This window comes from Lonchura striata, chromosome 3 (assembly GCF_046129695.1).
Source record: "Lonchura striata isolate bLonStr1 chromosome 3, bLonStr1.mat, whole genome shotgun sequence".
Classification (NCBI taxonomy): Eukaryota; Metazoa; Chordata; class Aves; order Passeriformes; family Estrildidae; genus Lonchura; species Lonchura striata.
The window spans coordinates 56,172,191-56,188,756 of record NC_134605.1 but is presented as its reverse complement, the minus strand read 5'-3'; the positions used below and the strand labels follow the sequence as shown (position 1 = coordinate 56,188,756).

General features: G+C 36.0%; 1 long non-coding RNA gene across 1 annotated transcript in view; it reads right to left on the bottom strand.

The window, feature by feature from the left end:
- The window catches only part of LOC110476005 (uncharacterized), a 54,440-nt gene that overhangs the window by 10,484 nt on the left and 27,390 nt on the right, over positions 1 to 16,566 (bottom strand). Inside the window, exons 4-6 of the long non-coding RNA XR_013339603.1 lie at positions 11,563 to 11,600; positions 9,332 to 9,427; positions 5,609 to 5,751 (exon numbers count right to left, since the gene is read on the bottom strand). This is a non-coding gene — a long non-coding RNA (uncharacterized LOC110476005). The remainder of the gene's footprint in view (positions 1 to 5,608; positions 5,752 to 9,331; positions 9,428 to 11,562; positions 11,601 to 16,566) is intronic.

Below are 16,566 nucleotides of genomic sequence, written 5' to 3'. Positions count from 1 at the left end.
CTTACCAATGTTTCCAGTTTAATATATTTTAATTTCCTATAACACTTGGTTTCTGCAAACAATTAAGGATTCTTTGTCACCAGGATATACTGATACATTTTAAGTGACTATAACTGCATTTCCAGGTAAAGATGGATGTAAACATGACTTCAAACCTTTTAGGGACTCCATGGTAGCATGAATGATTATTTTAAACATGAAATAAATATATACAGATAATTCAATGTCTGGGAACTGTGATTATAACAGTGGTTATTTTATTGCCAGCAGAAATCTAAATAGACAATTAAAAGATTGTCTCCCAAATCTTGGTGAACTTATCAGCATTCAGTTTTCATTTCTTAAATATATATGGATTTTGAGGAAGAATTTTTCCTGAAAAATATAAAAATATATTTCCACTGTAAAAGCATGCTTGCCAGTTCAGCTTATCTCTAGAGAAAATTTAAGATCTTCATGGTGAATTCTTCATGAATACAACAGAGCATGTTTGCATTAATTTACCCTTACCCATTTTCCCTGCTCTCTTACTGGCTTAACACTATCAAGCCTTAATAAAAAAACTAGCTTAAGCTTCCAAAGATAAAAGTGATATAGGTATCAAACTCAACAATACAGATTTAATTTATTTAATTACTTTTAACCTTACATTAATATTTGTTGCATGCAGGAACTATACAGTATTATTACTTCAGTAGTTTTCAAATTATTTCTCTAATAGAGGATACCAGGAAAGATAGTAACACCAGTTTGACACATGGGGAGGATTATGAGAACCATCTGGATTAAGACCAAGCTTGAAAAGAGATGATCTTTTCAAGGGTTTATTTACATTTTCTTTGGATGTTGGTAGGTTGAAATTGGCAAGTTGAGCATGTATCGGTCAGAAAATCTTTGCCAACAATTCTTTCCGCTGATCTTAAAATGTACACAGAACCTTTCTGCCACGTGTCAGCAGCAGCAAAGGCCACAGTTAATTAGTGAGAGTTCACTCCTAAAGACTGAGGAAAGCTGTCAGCTTTCTTGTATGATTCAATAAAAACCTCTTCTCACCTGCCAATATGGAGATGCTGTACTACAATATTTTAGCGGTCAGATGAAAAAAAAAAAAAAATCGGTACAGACACACACAGTGTATTTCATAAGAAAAATTTAAACCTCAAGAGAACATCTACTCCAGACCTGTGCACTGAAACAGCATCATATCTCCACCGAGATTGTAGCTAACACTTCTTTGGGGGACCTTTCTTTGGCAGAAGGCACTAACTCAGTCTGTATGGCCAGTAAGTGGCTACACGTGCCTTGCCTGCCCACAGCAGAACTTCTGTTAAATCCTTAGAAGAGATGAGCTGGAAGGATCTTTTGTGTCTTGCAAGAGACTTGCATCTTTCAGTCCACAGGGGTTTTAGGTTTCCAGTTTAAATTTTCCAGCTTTGCCACCATGCAGTAAGTGGCTGTCTGGGGCACTGCCTGACAGGCCAGAGTACTGCAGGAAATGGGATCAGCCACCAGCAAGGCCCTTGGGCAGAAACTCAGAGTTGGAAAAATTTCAAAAACATTTATTTTTTGCGTTCACAATTAAAAATTATTTTATCCACTTTCTTATTCTGTCATAATCTCTCTGCATTCCAATCCAGTCCTCAAGTTTCACTTGATCAATCAACTTCTTTGCAGCCAGTTTCCAAGAATGTAGCAATTATTTTGCACGATGAATGTAATGGTAGATGATTGAACTGTGTGAAGTGGGCTGTCAACAAGGTACTGCTCTGAAACACTAGAAACAAAAATGCCAAGGAAATACACATACTCAGTAGATATATTTAGACTTTAAATTAATATGATTACTAATGAAAGAAATAATCAAAATAATATTACAGCACTTTTTATTTTGTCAAATATTTAAGCTCTCCTTATCAAATTGAAAATTGTAACATAAAAAAGTCAGAGATTTCTAACTTCAAATATTTGTAGGCTTTATAACAATTGTAAAGAAGAAAAAGAAAAAATTAAATAATTTTGATTTTTATAAATGAAAAAATCTGTAAGTTCAAGAATGTGTTGTAAGGAAAAAGGATAGAGTAAGCACAATACACAAGTGTGCTTGTGCAGCATGTGTGTTCCATGATTCCCCATGGAGCACAGAGAATTTGTAGACATTGATGTTATTAGGGAGGGGGCCTATATCTGCATGAGGCTGCACTTGATCCAGCTGTTGTACAAGATCTGCAACTCCACCACCTCCTACTGTGACCTGCACACTGCCTCTAGGAACCAGCTTGCTTTTCTCTGTGCAGCTCTGCCATACCAGGTCCAGTACCCTACTGAGGAATTAAAACATATGATTTGATGTCTGTGACAGCTCAGATTAGGGTGGATATATAACCCTGACTGAAAAGCACATACAGCAATGAAGGCAAAAGAAGAGAAAAAGCAGAATAGCTTCTTGTTTTCAGGGAAAAAATCCAACTCTGCCCAGCTTTGACAAGCATCCATTTATGTTTGCAATACCTATTTTAAATTCCTTCCCCAAATAAAAAAACACTCTATACTGAAAATTGTCATACATCCAATCCACAAAAAGTTCTCTTTTCCATCTTCATTGCAGTATTTTTCCTCACACATCTCTTTCACCAGAGATATTCCCTTTTCTAAATATCTGAGTTCACTGACTGTAATTTAAATATCTCCAGTCCTCATTAATTTGCAGATAGGAAATTAGGCCAGATCTGTATTCCTACTAATGTAAAAAATTGCCTTCAGGAAAATCAAAAGAATTTTAATGACATGTCTTTACGTAAATAAAACAGTCATACAGTTCTTTTTTCCTGTTCTATTTTCATTGTGCTGGTGAAGGAGTGGGAATATACCCTTATAATCAAGCATGATTTATATAATATGCTAATTCATAAGTGGTGGCTCATCATCTGTAATGTGAACTTTGAGAACTCTGCAAAGAGGGCAATGAGGACAGGTTTTTCTCGTGGGTTTCCAGTATACTCCACAAAGAAGAGAGTTTCACAAGTGTTTGCAGAGATAATGTGCTGTCTCAGAGACACAGGGCTGGCTTTTTTGCCCATGCAGACAGGAATAGGCCTAATAATCTCGTGAAACTCTTTTTAAAATTCACATTTGCAGTTCCAGGACCTACGGATATTTGGTCATAATGTTTTCATAATAACTTTTTTTCTGGTACATATGGAGAAGAAAAAACAAATTTTCGTTTTTTGTGGAAAAAGAATTCTCTAAACCCAAACTGGATACAGCAGGCAAGGATAGTTTTGTATTGAGAACTCTACAATTCAAAACTCAAAAACTCAGTACTCAGCGGGCCACAGAATTACTGAGTAGCCTGATGCTACAGCTCATCCTTTGTTAAAAGTGCATAGGTGTCAGTATGAGAGAGGTTAAAATGGCAAATGCATTCTGCTCCTGCTCACACAACAGAAAGGAACATGTGGAGCGATGCATCCTGCTCCAAGCTGTACAGCTGGGGGCCAGCTGGATGGCTTTCCATGCTCCAGCAGTCACAGACTGGTTATGCACTGGCTGTGGTGGGACCTTGGACTGATATGACATAATTCTGAGATTTTGCAAGTCTTGCTAAAGTGAAGCAGCCTGGCTCCCTCTGCTTCATTTTCCTTATCTTCGAATGAAGACATCAGGGGCTATGGTAAAGCAGTATTGCAGTCTAGCTCAATTAATATTTGAACTTGTCTCCACAGTAAATAATAAAACTCATGTTTTCCTCTGCAAAACTATTCTTCATTGGAGAAATTCCCTCAGTTTCCTACCCTGTAATTCAATGTATCAGTTGATAAGACAAAGATGAGTTTCTGAGGATTAGGCATACTGCCTTCCCCATGCTGTACACAGCTTTTTACATACAGATTTTAAACTTAGACAAATGCTTTTTCTAAACAGCTTTTGAATATCTTTACTATTGTAATAAGAATTACTGTGATGAAGTAAAGCAATACTTCCCAGTTCAATTTCCATTCTTATTTTGTTTAAAAGAATTTTGAATTCTTTCCTGTTTAACTGCAGCTATAATAATGAGTACATTTTCAACTTCACACTAGCCTTCATCTTCACATTATCAGTAGAGAGAAAAGTTTATGGTTGTATGCAATATTCTGGAAAGAAATTTGACCGAGGAGTTATGATCAAGGCAGAAAAACATCATAATATTATGTTGCCTGAGTCAGTATCTTGCTAGAAAATTAATATACCACAGTTAAGTTGTTACGGAATCTGTGTGTGACCTATCAAGACATAGTGATTATAAAGAGCTGCTGACTGGAAAAATCCCATCTTCCTATTGCTCCTTCAATTAATTCTTAGTAGAAAGTTAAATAGTTTACACAACTCAAAATTACAGGGCTTTTTAGCTTTCTTTTCAATAAGTACCATGTCAAGCAAGTTGATTGCTTCTCATCCTTCCATATTAATCAAATTTCAGTGATTTTCAGGATGCTAACATTTCATTTTCTTTGACTGGTGGATTCCAACTATCAAAAAATTCATCACTCCAAATTATGCACATGCAAGCAAAACAAAACTGGATGAAAACTATTAATGATTGAAGATACCTTTTCCAAAAAAAAGTTGTTTAAAAACCCATCAGCTTCATTTCCTACCCCTTCTAATGCTGTCCACAGCTTTTATAGCCAGTGTCTGACATGTTGGCTTCCCGTATCATGCTTGTCTAGCATATACCTATTCTGGACAGAACACAGGAGTTTGGCTTTGCTGGGAAAAAATAAACAGGTAACCAAACAAAATGCTTCACCAGACTCTAAAAAAATTTGCTGTCCACACAAATCTGTCTTCTTTTGCTAAAAACAGGCCATTGTGTCAGACAAAGTTCAGTATCACAGTATTAAAGTATCAGTATCACAGTATCTCTACATTTTAGAAGTATTACTAAGTGTGTATTGGAAGCCTACAATTCAAATTTTGGGAGCAAGTTTTTTCCCTTTTCTTGCTTCTGTTTACCCTCTGCTCTGAAGCTAAGATCTTAGAAGTTAAAATGTTTCCCAAAGCAGCCAGTACTTGCAGTCACTTAAAAATGAGCAGAAAAAACCATAAAATTCTCCTGTGTCAGTGAGTGTTATGCTGTTGTTCCCAAGTGTGATGAGAAAACATCCTGCTGTATATGCATATGATTTTAATATTCTGCCAGCTTCACTTTTTTCCCTCATACTCAACTTTAGATTCCAAGCTAATACTACAAAGATGCTAGTTTGTCAAAATTTAGTTCAGCTGTTGCCTTGCAGTTTCTGATTGATGATAAATGGACAAATTCTCTTCATGTGGTTCATGCACATATATATAGATAGACAAGTGTGTGAAATTAAAGTTTTAAAATAATTTCCCACCTAAACTAACATAAAATGTGGAAAATTTATGCCTTTAAGGAATGTGGCAGATTTATAAGCAAATGGGAGGAAAACAGTTGCATTGCAACAGCAGAAATAGGCATCTCAGCTTTAACCTGCAACACTCCTTTTGCTTGCCACTTCAGAGATGTCAGACACAGTAAAGCAACAGGCAATTATATCTTAATTTAGGAACTGCAAACGTGTAAGGATTATAAAGTTCTGCTTACCACATTATGAAAAGCATCCTTTCCCCTCCAGATCTGTACTGCATTCAATGCTCTTGGGGAGTGTCAGGCAATTTGTAATTCCCAAATATGTTAGACATGAAGTAGGTGCTGCAGTGCTGAACTTCAGCAAGATGGCAATGCTCCTAGGCAGAAAGAACAGCAGAAATTTTTGCATTTACGCATATTGATAAATTAAAACTTAGGCACTACAGCATACCCAAGTGTGTTAAGAGGAGGATGGAATTTATATTAATTCTGTTAGCATGGAGTATTGTTCTTAGCAGCCCTATGTATCTTAATATTTGCTTAAACCACTATCATTTATCTCTTTAAAACTGATATGTTACATAATATGTTCATGTTTGAGGAAGAGTTTGGTAACACAAAATTTCATTTGGTACTTAAGGCAAAAATCTGACAACTACAGAAGGTTAGAAAATTCCCCCTATAACCTCTTCCCCTTTAAACAGAACTAAGATATGGAAGCCTATTATCCACAAAGAAGCCACATACTGATCCTCCACACAGATTTTCAGAGTATGTGTCTGACCTGATGAGGGGGCAGTAGTCAGACACCATCAAAGAGACACAAAGTGTGTGTGTAAAAGGCATCATAGACAAAGCAGACTCGATGGGATGGTGTCTGCACACTCTAAATAATACAAGGCTGCCTGTGCTTCACATACATATGTGTATGTTGAGAAACATTATCAGGCAGACTTTGTCAACAGCTAGAGAACTTGTCCACTGCAATTCATTATGTTCTTTTATTTCCAGTTTAGACAGGTCAGATTAGAAGCCTATTCTTTCCCCAAAAAGGAGATTCCAAATAAAACCAAAACCCATTAGGCTACTAAAGTAATTTTTTGAAATTCAGGAAGACTGATGATGTTACAAGCTACATGAGCTATCTTAGAGGCTAGGAAGAGTTTTCTACCCTGATTACACCCTAAAATAATATAATCAAATAGTTTTGAAAATGCATTTAAGATTATCAAGTCCAATTGTCAACCTAGAACCACACCATATCCACCATCAAATCATCTTCATAAGACCTTCAAGACTAAAACCAGAAGAAAAAGGCTCAGAGAAAAAAAAAAATATTTCCTATCTCTAAATGCATAATTCAAGGGAAAAAATAAAAACCAGAAGGTTTCTTCAATGATTCAATGATTGCACATCAAAATCAAACCCAGTATATTGAAAAAAGTAGAATTTGTCTGAGATAACTCAAGATGCCATTATGAATAATTCACTTTATGTCATCTCACTGGAAAGTATCATGTGAGAAAAATTGGGTTTTTTTTTCACAGAACTGTAAAAGTATATGTGCACTCAATGTTACTCTTTATTGTGGAAAATTATGTGTATTTTTACCCAACTACTTTCACAATCCAGCTGCAAACTTCTGAAATGCTTATTCTGCAAGTGTCAACCAGATGCCTACTTTATCAATAAATAAGAAATTAAGGAGTGTACTTCTTAGAGACAAGTTTTGTAGAAATTTGAGGACAGAGTGTGGAACCTACAATTTTCATGAGGTGCAAACCCAAGTATTTTATTAAATCTTGATGTGAATGAAAAGAAATAGCCACAGGATGGCAGCAGAATACACAACAAAAGGAAGAAACTGGGGCCCCTTTTCATGACCAAATAGGAGAATTTGAGGGAGAGGCAGGGTGTTATCTTCAACTGGTTCATAAGGAGTGTTCTTTGGTTTCCTAGTTTGAAGCAGGAGCTGCACTGAGAGGAAAGCTGTAGCCATGAAGTTAAGAAAACACATTGTTTGAGGTAGTAGTACAAATGCTTTTTGCACCAAAAATGCAGTTGTAGTGATAGATATGAAAACTTGAGTGTTTGCAAGCAAGGAGTAGCATCTCCTGAACACTTTGTTATACATCTGATTGTAAAGGAGTACTCCAATTAACCAAATGTTGTGAAATGTTGTATAGTCTAGTTGTGAAAAACATCAAGAACTTCACCTCAGTGTTCCCAAATCCTTATTGGCATATCAAACAATAAATTCACATTATCTGCTTTTGCATACATGGGTTGCATACACAGATTGCTGAAAAAATGACACTAAAAAGATGGATTTATCAATTATGGGACACAAGAAACCCTCAGATTTGTGATCCCTTCTGGATGGATGTGGGAAGAAATATTCAAAATTCTATCATAAATGGATACACCTGATTCCACTATTATTGTATCTTTTATTTTTCTTCTTTTTTTTTTTTTCTATATTCAGCCTATGCTCCCTTTATGCTTTAACTTTATTCCATGTCCAGCTCCTAGTATTTTGTTTCATCTAGACACAATACTTAATTGCTTTGGTATTTTACTTCTGCAAGCCTGCCCTCCTAAGTTATAAAGAACTTCAATTGCATCATTCATATATTTTGTCCTCATAACAAGAAGTGTTAATTTATCAACAGACCTTTGTGCGTTACTGCTGGTTTGTAATAGCTTCAATGACATGTGAGGCGTATGAATTGCTTTTGCTCTCTCTCCTTATCAGTCTTTTCACCTTGTGCCTCTGCAAACCCCTCACCACAAGTTCATCTGATCTTTCTGGTGAGCCAGAAGATTTTCCCCAGTAGCTTCAGCCACACAAAGTGGCACAGGGGCCCTTTTCCTTCATCTTCATATTGCCAAGATCTGAGCAATTGTGCCATTTAATAATCTTATCTGATATCACCTGCCACAGGAAACTGCGGCACCACTTCACATTATTCACCAGTCTTGTTTTCACAAGTGTTGCATTTCCAATTATTGTGAATTTGCCATCCAACCTTGGGAATGACAGCTCCAAACAGTCAGAAAGAGAGAACTTTTTACACACTGTGCAAACAACATTTCAAAGTCTTTACCATGGGATGCTTTGAGGCTAAAATCTTACATGGGTTAAATATGCAACTGTTCAAATTCATAGAATAAATCTATCAAGACTACGAAATGCAAAAGCATCACCTGAAATGCAAGTCTTTAAAGAAAAGGAAATAGTTTGGAGAATGACCACTGCAGGTGACCCTGGTCTTAAAATGTACAAAGTTCTTAAATCTGGTGTCAGAGAAAGGCAGACCTTTGGTCTAATTCTGTATGGGCATACTTCTATATTTTCTTACAGTGATATGAAATATTAAGTTTTTCTTCCTTAGAAATCCAACTTTTGAAAGGCCTGTGTTTGGTTGGTTGGGTTGTCTTTATTGCAAGTAGTGGTGATTTAAAAAAAATAAGAAAAACTATAAAAGTACTTTGAGACCTAGAGGCCGCAAAACTGAATTTAGTGGGTTTTGTGTACCAGTTTTTTTAATGCTCATAATTGACTCTGATGTTTTGTTATGATAATCAGTGGCGTTGGACAATGGCTTAGTGAGCAAGCAGGAAGAATTAAAAGGGGTCTCTTTAACTAAAATAATTCTCTATCATTAAAAAGATATGCATCAACCCACCAACTTAAATCTCTCTTATTTGCAAAAATATTATGCACCCCCAATATTCTCTCATACACATTTTGCTTAATTGTGCAGGCCTGCATGATTTAAAGGTATCACCTATTTCACCAACTTTACACCTCTTCTTCCATATCAAAATATATTTTAAGGATTATCTCTGAAGAAGGGGTTTTCAGACAAAGAAAGTTGTTTGTTTTTAGGGAGCAGGGACCTACAGTTAAGGAATCAGAAGTGACAATCTGAAAAGCAATTACTGACAGCATACCTTCTGTACTGAATGCATATTACAGCATGTCTAAGGTGCTGTTCCCAAGAGTGCTGTGTTGAGCCACTTCAGTCCCACCCAGCTTCACAGCAGGACCTGGGAGAGAAATGGAAGGAGGAAAAAGTGAGGAAACCCTTGAGTTGAGATAAAGTAGGTAAAGCAAAAGCCCCACACAGAAGCAAAGCAAAACATGGAGTTTACTCCCTTTTTCCCATTGGCAGGCTAATGTTCAGCCACATCCAGGAAAGCAGGGCCTGATAGTTAATGGTGACTTGGGCATAACTTCGAAATTCCACCTTCCCTTCCACCTCCTTCCATCAGCTTCTCTCCTGAGAGAGTGTCATGTAATATGGGATATTCCTTGGGTCAGCTGGGGTCAGCTCTCACAGCTGTGTTCACTTCCAAATCTTGAGCACTGCAGCCTGCTCACTGATGGAACAGAAAAGACCTCGGCACCGTGCAAGCACTGCTCAGCAAGAGCTAAAACAGCCCTATGTTATCAACACAGGTTTGGTCACAAACCCAAAACATAGCACCTCATGAGCTACTATGAAGAAATTTAACCCAAATTTAACAGTCAAACCCAGTATAGAGGGACACTACTCCTCTTCTGAAGAGGGGTGGGTTTTTGTCTCATTTTTGTTCTTTGGAGAAAATTTTCAGCAGTATGATTTTCTTTTCCTGGGCTGGAGCCATAGTAGAGATGCTTTTCTCTTTTTCCATCCCTCTTTTCCCCTCAATTAGTATATGGGCATTTCAGAAGTTTTATTGATGATCTTCAGCAATTTCAAAGAAGTGAAAGAGCCATGAATTCAAATGCCTATTGGGCTTGTTAAATTGCACTGCAAGGCACCCAAAATATTTTACAAATTTACTCTGCATGTTGTAGAGATGATTTATTGACGTAGCATATCTAATCCAATGTCTAAGAACCCACCTGAGGTAAAAGAACCCAGGTTGAGGTCTGTCTTGCTGTATATATAGAATGTTATATATATGATTTTCCTGCTTGTTAGAGCAGACAATTAATTTCTCCATGAAAGACAAGTTAGCAACATCAATATATGCAAGCAACACACACATAGATTTCCATTAGAAAATAAGTTAGTTATTAAGTTCAACTATAGGCTTATGAATACAGCGGATATTGTCTCAATACCTAAATATTTTCCTTTAATGAGGGACATTTTAGTTTAGAGGAAAATTTTGAGTGTATCCCATACAGAAGAGTTCAGCTTGCTAATGCTTGTAGTTTTCAAATGGTTTGTTCATATGTCTAAGTAGATAATTAATAACAGATGAATAGCACAATATCAAAAGACATCTGTTTTAGCTGCAGATATATAATGAAAGCAATTTAGTAAGTTTCAGAACAAACCCCACAAATATTTTTTTCAGTTCAAAAGACTCAACTGAATCTTCAATAAGAATCTTCTTAACTCACTGCAGTGGTTTGCACATATGGTACTTTCTATCTACTAACTTCTTAAAATGCTCCTTAGGAACATCGATTGTACTACAGGTGTATTTTTAAATGTTGTCATAAAATATAGGACAAACAACTCATCAGTCAGCCAGAATGGTGAACAAAAGCGTCTTTAGTTCACAAAATTATCTAATCTCTAAGTGATCTATTTGGCAAGGGCATGTAGGACTCTATCTTTGGTTGTGAAAACAAAGTCAAGAGAAAGTGAGTAGTAACAGGGGTTGCCTATGATCATGCTGCTGCAAATTATAAAGGGCAGCTTTCACAAGGGGTCCATTCTGGTTTCTTTGAAACTTAGTGAAATAAAAATACTTTGTTTACTCTTACAATGGTCTGGATCAAGCCTAGTTTTTAAACAGAGATCCATCGATTTGGGATTTTTTATTAAGAATCTCTGATTTTTATCTTTCCAGCACTAGAAAATCTTGCAGCAGCCTGTCTGTACAAAATAACCTACCACATATTTTGCAACTTTTGTCTGACTTTCGTCTCCAAGTCAGTTCAGCAAACTGAAAAGGAGAGGGAAAGGTTCAAACAAATTTAATTTAAGTAGTACTTGAGGACTATATTAATTAGCTTAAATTATTTGTGCAAAACTAGAAGATACATCATGCTATAAAGAGTTTCTCTTGGGAATTACTGTTCATCCTGAGCTGCAAGAAAAAACACCCCCAGAGAATTACACCATGAAATTAGCAGGTAGCATATTCAAAATTCAATAAATGTGAATACATTCTCAAGATACCAGTAATTGGTCTGCATGACTTATTGCCCAAGGAAGCACTGAAATAAAAAAAAATAATAGTGAGAGGTAGAAAGAAATTGCACATTTACACATAGAGTAAAAATTCCGGAATTACTAATGTTATTGCTAAAAATATATTCTGAAAGAAATATTAAAACATGCTTTGGGGCTCAAACCAGTATCTCACTAATAATAAATAACATGATGAAACTTAATATATGGGGGTTGATTATTTTTCTGAAATATCTAGAATATCCCTCTGTTGAAAAAACATTGATTGAAAGAACTCTAAGTTTTACTTAGCATGACAGTTGTCAAACAACAAAATGTAGAAAATATTTGGAAAACCAGCTTGTGATTTTGTAGTGACAGTTTTCCATAGGTGACATTTTGATACAGATTTCTCCTAGCTGCAAAGAAAGGAAAGATGAGGGGAAAATAACAATCTGTGGGAAAACAACAATCTGTGGGAAATAGTCAAAGGTTAATCCAACTCAAGTTTTACTTATCTGTACAACCAGGGATGTAGGTCTTTGGCCTGGCTGGATGCCCTTTCAAGAAACAGTCAGAGCTGCTGATTCACATTGTTGTTGTGAGTCACAATAATATTGGCAAGGATTACTAATTGGTTAACTACATGATTTTATACAAAAGCAATAAAAACATGATAAAATACATAGATGAAAATAGCATAAGCATGCAAATACCACTTTAATGTAAATGTATTATCCTATACAATCAAATAGAATAAGCCGATTTTAAAAAAATTGGGCTCAGGCTATTAACAGTGAATGTAAACTTCTCATTGAATCCTGATTTGGAGCTATTTCAGTTGGAAAATTTTCTTTCTGGATGTAAGATGTCACTTCGTGAAAATGCTTTTTGAATAAAAATGGCTTATTTTGGTTGTTTTGGATATTCTAAAATACCTTTCTTTGTTTTTATTTTTTTTTTAATTTAACCTTAAAATGTTATGATTTCCCCCTTTTTTATTAACTCATAGAACTAGATACAGCAGGGAGTCTAGTGTAAGTTTTAGTAAGACGCAACACAGTGGATGTATTTTTGTTAGCTGAAGGTGAATTTAGAAACGCCTCAAAGAACATTAGTTTACTAAAGAGGAAGAAAAAGTATCTGCCGTACCAGCAAATAATTCTTTAATAATCAGATAAAGTTGAAATCATACTCAATCCACCTACTCTCAGTCTCTGGGACTGCTAAAATGGCACCAAAATCCCCAGGTCCCTAAGCTTATAATTTACTTTCTTGTAAGTTTTTAGCTCCGTAGTCTTTAAAACTGTGACTAGAAACTGATATTTAAACAAGGTTTATTATATGAATGCAAATATATATTATGGAAAGAAAGCTGGAACAATCTCAGATTCAGATTTACATTTTACTGACTATTAAAGAGCAAATAATATTAATTTAATCTTATTTCATGTTAACTCTTTGTCACCTTCATGGAAGTACTATTAAAATTAGATTTGGATTTTAGTAGTATGTAGAATATCTAAATGATTACCAAAAATATCAATATTAGTTGCTCAGATAAGGCTTGAAAAGTGATTGGACCTAAGCTTAGAAGAGTGATTGAGGCACTGCTGAAGTAAATGAGAAAATAACAAAGGTAATAAATTTAATTTATTTTCCAATCTAACTATGAAAGAAACAATTGCCAAACAGAATTTCTTAATTAGACTCATATTTTGTCCTCCAGGCCAAAACACTTGAAACTGAAGGTAAGCTGAAAAGACATCTGAGTAGATGGCCTTTGTGACCTTGGGTCAAAATGTTTGGCTTTAATTCAGGTAAGAATTAAAGAAAAAGTTAACCTTCACCCACATAAAAGAATCAGAAAAAAGAAGTAACATAAGAAAAATATTTAAAGCATTTCTTCTTTCAAAATGCAACATCCTCTACCATCATCTAGGCAATTAAATTCTCAAAATTGCTTTCTTCACTCTGTTTCTGCAGTTTTGAGTCTTTTGGGATTCTCTGTGTTTCATATGACTGCTGGGACATCAAAATATAATTGATAAAAGAGACCTTTTCTGATTCAAAACTTCATGTTAGTTCTTTGGGTGATCCTAGGAGGTAGCTGTCATGGCTGTTCCACCCTTTAGACTTCATTAGAACATGTCACAAGACTGCATGTTATGTACACATCACAAGGATCCAGTAGCAGATAAACAAAATCAACCATCTGGAGAAAGGAAGGGATGGGAAGGCAAGGGAAATGAACTGAAACTGGTCCATTTGAGACACAAGCATAAAAATTTTTAAACGGTTGCAAAATCTGGGTAGTATGTCAACTTGTTTGAACCACTTAATGAGCTTGCAGTATTATAGTGTGGTTATTTGAATTAGAAATGTGCAAACCTGGAATTCTGTCACGAGTACATCATTTGCAGCATGACTGTTTTATGGATATTAGTGTTATCACTTGATTTGCAGAACCTCAGACAGAAGGTTTCCTGCACAAAACTGTGGTCTGACATTTTCTCATGCAAGTAAAGTGCTCCTTCCTCAGCCTTTTTTTCCTTGATATTATTTTCAGTCATGAAAAGAGGAAGTAGAAATCATATAATATCCTGAGGTTAATTAACCAGGGAAGAAGAAACTAAAACTAGAATAAAAGTAATATTTTTATAAGTAGTGAACTGTGTATGAAAATAGTCATAACATTGTTTTCCTGCATTTTAGACAAAAAAGAGAAGTAAGTGAATGTTATTACTGGTTCTTGGAGAGAATATTCAAGACAATAACCTCAGTAAATTAGTGACCATAACTGAAAGCTGATGACCTGAAAAACCTGGAGAAGGCAACCCTGATATTATTTATGCAGCATATTAAGTGTATAATACAAGTATTTTCTGTAAGGCAGGTGACTGGTATGAAGGAAAAACACCACTATGTTACAAGAAAAAGAAGTTTACAGGAGAGGTAACACAAGACAAGTGTTTTCTTGGCCAAAGCCCTGATCCAGCTCCTAGTGAAAGGATGGTCAGACCAAATAAATAATTAAGCTGTTTTGCAATCTTGAGGCAGTTTCTGTCATAAAGAGTTTGCCCTCTGTACTGACAGGGCTGTGTCGGCGGAGGTGGCACGGAAAGCTCTTCTCTGTGACTTTATCCAGGACTCGCCCACTGTGCTCCTATATCCAGATTGGTGATATATGGGCTGAAACACAGACTGCAAAGTGGGTGGAAAGTTAGCTGGAGTTAGCTGGTCTCCAGGGTGGTAATCAGCAGCACAAAGCCAGCTGGCAGCTGGTTACTGAGAGTATCCCTCAGGGAATAAACACCCACCCATGTTTCCAATTAATGGCCTTGCTGATGAGACAAACTCTTCAGCAAATTTCAATATTTCAGCCCAGCTGAAAGCTGTCAGGTCTCCAACCCTGCCTCTGGCCCTGCCTACTGGATGAGCCTTGGCCTCACACCCCGAGTGAGGGGTCATGTGGAGGTACCCCTTGGATCTGCCCTTGTCTCCTGCCCTTTCTCTGGCACCATTCCCAGGGCTGGAGACCCTGCCTGGAATAGACTCCATTTCATCACCTTGCTGATCTCATCCTTAGGACTGTCAAAGGACCTATTTTCCCAAATTTTCTCCTTGTGTTTGGGGTCTTCAGAACTAGTCCCCTGGCCACTGCTGGTCCAGCTTCTGGCTCACCTGCCTGCGGAGAGCAGCTAGTCCTCAAACACTGACACGGACAAAGGGAATCACTAGCAAACTCAAGATGATAGCAACAATTACACAAAGACCCACCTTCCTTGAGAGAGAGCCTAAAGAATAAACTATATGAGACTATTTAAATACCTTTTTCCTTTTTGGACTCCAAGAATGATGGCTCCTCAATGATGCGCTGTCGCTTTGCACAGCCCTAGAAGAGGAGCAGGGTAGATTTTGGATTTCCCACTCTTCTTTCTAGTGCTGGATTTGAACTGATTGCTCACAGTACAGAAAGCTTTCTTATACATGTAACCTGAATAACACTAGGTCACCAAATTGCAGCCATTGGTAGCAAGCAGGAAAATGGGAGACAACTTAGAACAACTTGGAAATTAAGCTTGTGAAAAGTGATTGCTTTTTATCTCTCCTTACAAGTCATGAAATTTGCAGCATGTGTGACAATATTCTAAACTGATATATTTATGTTGTTCCACTTATAAGAGGACAAAGGATAGACTAACATTAGCTCTCCATTTAATTATGTTTGAGAGAGAAAATTGAAATAGATATTAGTTAAAAAAAAAGATGATTTTTCTTAATGTAGTCTATCAAAAGATATACATCTGGAGGAATAAAAATAATTTTAAAATCATGTGTTTAGGGAAGAGTTTGGATTAAGGAAAAAAATCATGATTTTGCATAAATATTGATAAACACAGTAAAAAAAACCACTAAATATTAATTTAGTATATTTTCATTTTAAAGATGAACAAGTTTAATGAATTAATTGGGATCAAAAAACTCCAAATAACAAGTTGCATATAATTAAAAAAAAAATAAAATCTTTACTTTGTGCTGTTTGGGGAAAGAGTTACTGAAGAAACCCCAAAGTAATGGATATTGTTTCAATCGTAAATCAAAAGCAAAATTCATAGCTATGTAGTTCAGAAGAGGCATTTCAGTGACTAAATCCGGACAATTGTGAAGTCTCTTAAGTTAGCATTTTAAGTCTCTGATGAAGTCTCCAGAGTCCTCAATCAAGTTTATGACAGTAATGCAAAATAAAGAAAACCCCTCTCTCTCCTAAATAAAACTACAGAAAGTAGAGAGATTAAAAGGAACAAGTAGTAAGAGGAAAAGAATATCTTGGCATTTTCGTTTATTATGTTACTTGTGTTTTCAAATGAACAGAGAAGTTTTAAAACTGGAATATAAGAATGATCATTTCACTGTTCAGAACTCAATGAGTGCTTTATTTTCAATCTGAAAGGTAAATATACCAACAGAAGTGAAGGAAAGCAACATGAATGCAGATTAATTTAGGAGAGA